This window comes from Myotis lucifugus, unplaced genomic scaffold, assembly GCF_000147115.1.
Source record: "Myotis lucifugus unplaced genomic scaffold, Myoluc2.0 scaffold_149, whole genome shotgun sequence".
Lineage (NCBI taxonomy): Eukaryota > Metazoa > Chordata > Mammalia > Chiroptera > Vespertilionidae > Myotis > Myotis lucifugus.
In genome coordinates, this window is record NW_005871197.1 from 1,272,076 (window position 1) to 1,275,078 (window position 3,003).

At 51.3% G+C, this 3,003-nt stretch overlaps 1 pseudogene; it reads right to left on the reverse strand.

Moving 5' to 3' along the window:
- Window positions 1-416: 416 nt before the first annotated feature.
- On the reverse strand, window positions 417-1,401 carry LOC102441328 (annotated as a pseudogene).
- Window positions 1,402-3,003: the final 1,602 nt, after the last annotated feature.

A 3,003-nucleotide genomic window follows, 5' to 3' on the forward strand; every position in this document is an offset into this window, starting at 1 on the left:
AAATTTTAATAGCAGTTACTCATCGCCCCCAAATGCACCTGTGGCCATCACCGCCCTCCTGGATCGCTGCAGCGCCCACCGGGGGGTGGTAGCGCCCACTTTGGGAATCACTGGTTTACAGGTTCCTTCCAATCTTCCTTTTGTGTTGCTCGCCCTTCCTTTTCTTTCTCACTTCTTCCCTCATTCCTTCATTTCTTTCTTTCTTTCTTTCTTTCTTTCTTTCTTTCTTTTTTCTTTCTTTCTTTCTTTCTTTCTCTCTCTCTCTCTCTCTCTCTCTCTCTCTCTTCTCTTCTCTTCTCTCTCTCTCTCCTTTCCTGTTCTTTCCTTTTCTTTCCTTTTCTTCTCTTGTCTTGTCTTGTCTTCTTTTTTTTTTTTTTTTTGAGAGAAGTAAGCCTTTATGTTGGCTTGTTTCTCAAATAGAGCTGGCTGAGCTGGTTGCTTTTTGGCAATTAATCAAAGAGACCAAATCCCACCCATATCCTCGTCCAACTCCTCCGACTCTTCCTTTGCTTCAACCTTGGCTGAGGCTGCAAAGGAGCAGCAGTGGTGGTGGCAGCCACAGAGGTAGCAGCCTCAGGGCAGCAGATGGATCAGCCAAGAAGGCCTTGACCTTTTCAGCAAGTGGGAAAGTGTAATCAGTCTCCACAGACAAAGCCAGAACTTGCTTGTACCCATTGATGATAGAATGGGGTACTGACGCAACAGTTGGGTAACCAATTTGAAGGCATACACTGGCAACATTGCGGACACCCTCCAGGAAGTTGGAATGCAGTTTCCTCTGTGATGTCAAGCACTTCTGGGTTGCAGATGCTGCCATTGTCAAACACCTGCTGGATGGTCAGCCCAAAGGAGAAGGGGGAGATGTTCAGCATGTTCAGCAGGTGGCTTCGCTGGCTCCCATTTTGTCTCCAGTCTTAATCAGCTGTGCATCACTCAGGATTTCAGTGGTGCCCCTGGAGATTTTAGTGGTGATGCCTAAAGTATGGAAGAAGGAGGTCTTCTCTGGCCCCAGACCAGTGCTCTGGGCTGGCACAGAGACTTCACACGGGGCAGTGGCACCAGCACGGGCAGCAGCTGGCACCTTATTGGCCAGCAGCAGGTCCCTGATCTCAGTGAGGCCTTCCTTGGTGAACAGAAAGCCCACATTCCCCCTGATATGGGCAGCAGTTTCTCCAGAGCCGGGTTGTTTTCCAGGTGTTGTCCTCAGATGGCCTTGTGCATCATGGTGCTCTTGCCCATCAGCACCACAGCCTTCCCTCGGAGGGACATGCAGATCTGCTGCCTCTGCTTGGAGCCCACATTGTCTGCTCCTACAATGAGGCATTTTGGCTAATCATCCAGAAGTTGGATGATCTTAAGGAAGTAGTTGGACTTCCAGCTCACCCTGTCTTCCCTGGGCATCATGGCGGTGCGTCAGGGATTGCCACACAGGGTTTAAAGACCATGTCACTGCCACAAGGACGCCTGGTGAGAGGAAGCCCTCATTTTCTTTATACAGTATCTCAATTGGCCCTCAAAGGTCAGCGAAGGCACTGGGACACACTTAATCCATTTTACAGACTAGGAAACTGAGGCCAATTCCAGTTGGCTGCGGAACTGGATGCAGCGCACAGGGAGCCCTCACAGCCATGCTCTCTGTCCCTCCTAAGGGGCAGCCGCGGGGCAAACAGAGCAAACCTCCCTGTGAGGCTTCCGATCCTCATTCTCAAGCACCTCTTCATCTTCATCATGGATGCTCCACATTCTTTCCTCTCCCTTGCCCCCGCCCCATTCTTTACTGCCCCCCCTTCTCCAGAGCTGGCGGTAGGCTTCGCACTCACCATGCAGGTGTGTGCCATGGAGGGGCAAGGTGGCGCGGGCTCTCTTTTGGGCCAAGGCGGGAGCAGGAGTCACTGCCTGTCAAGTGCACAGGCCACCGGGGCGAGGCTGGGTTAGTGCCAGGCGCTTCTCCTAACCAGTCCGGTACCTGGCAGTGTGGTGCACCTCCAGCTACTAGGTCTCCACCCTCACCTGGATCACCTCCTTTCTTCCACATTTGCCCTTCATCCATCCCTCTCTCCTGCAGTGCTTGTGCTCCAGGCCCAAAAAAAAGGACCAAGGCCAAGAAGGACAAAGCCCAAAGGAAGTGAGTCTTGAACCCCCACATCCCATTCTCTGGATTTCCTCCTGCGCCTGCTCTCTGTTTCATGTCTTGAACCGGCACCCTGTGACCCAGCCACATGGCCTCTGGCCAGCCTGGTAGAGGCAGTCTCCGAAGCTGTGGATCTGTGGCTGGAGGCCCGGCCTGGGTCTCAGCAACCCCATGCCTGCTGGAGAGGGCTGTTGGAGGAGGACCAGAGCCCATCGGTCATTAGCTCCCCAATTCCAAAGGAGGTACCACAGGCTCCTGTCCCCCGGCCGCTGTGGCCCTACCCACATCCCCTCCGCCTGATAAGTGGCCGTGACCTACAAAGTCCCAGTTAATTAGCATATTACTCTATTATAGATAATGCCAACACATGCTAACAATTTAATTAAAATTGTAAAACAATTACCCACTAAATGCAGGGACGAGTAAATGAGGATTTGAAACAGTGATGATTCTTGTTTATCATAATACTAGAGGCCTGGTGCACGAAACTCATGCACGGGGCGGCGGGAGGGGGGGGGGTGTTCCTCTGTCAGCCTGTGCCTTCTTGCAGTCCAGGCCCCCTCCGGTAAGCCCACCTGCTGGCTTTGGCCTGCTCCCAGCAGAGCACTGACCACCAGGGGACAGCTCCTGTGTTAAGCATCTGCCCTCTGGTGGTCAGTGCACATCATAGCAACCGGTCATTCTGCCCGTTCTGCTGTAATGGTTGCTTAGGCTTTTATTATGTAGATGTTGGTAATTAATAAGTTCTAAAATGTCTATATTAAAAATAAAAAAATAGAAGTACATTATTTAGAGACATGGAGGCATAACCCACAAGAAATCAGTAAAAAATGGAAAATTTTATTTACTAGGGGGACACTTGTTATTATTTT